Source organism: Mastomys coucha, unplaced genomic scaffold, assembly GCF_008632895.1.
Source record: "Mastomys coucha isolate ucsf_1 unplaced genomic scaffold, UCSF_Mcou_1 pScaffold20, whole genome shotgun sequence".
Taxonomy (NCBI): domain Eukaryota; kingdom Metazoa; phylum Chordata; class Mammalia; order Rodentia; family Muridae; genus Mastomys; species Mastomys coucha.
This window is the reverse complement of record NW_022196903.1, coordinates 121,440,884-121,441,520: the sequence shown is the minus strand read 5'-3', so window position 1 is coordinate 121,441,520 and position 637 is coordinate 121,440,884.

Genomic DNA, 637 nt, shown 5'->3' with positions numbered 1-637 from the left:
AGAGAGAGAGAGAGAGAGAAGAAATGGGAAGGGAAAGCAGAGAAGGAGACAGGGGAGGAGGGACAGGGGTTCTGAAATGTCACTAATTCCCTAGGCATGGTGGTGCACAGTTTTAATCTCAGCACTCAGGGGGCAGAGACCACCCCCAGTGGGATCACAGAGATCCCAGACAGGCGGGTCTCTGTGAATTCGAGGTCATTCTGGTCTACAAAGTGAATTCAGGACAGCCAGAACTATTACATAGACAAACCCTGTCTCAAAAAAAACAAGCAAAAAACCAAAAAGTTACTAATTCTTTTTCCTATGTCCAGCCATCTTGGAAACTGAAACCCATCTTCAAGACCCTCTGATGAGGGGGGCCCACCTGCCTCTTTTGAGCCTAGCCTTTAACAGCTGAGCCATCTCTCCAGCCCCACCTGCCTCTTTTGTACTCAGCAGTATGTTTTGCTGGGAAGCCCTGAAATGCAGAACCATGAGCCTTCACGGACTCCAGAAAGCTCTTGAAGAACTAAATAGTTTCCTTGTGACTGATGCTTCCAGAATCTTCTGGAATGACCATTCTGCTTGACATTTAAGGGAGCATTTGTAATTAGTAAACACTGGATTCATTTTGGGACTCCCCCCCCCCAAAAAAAAA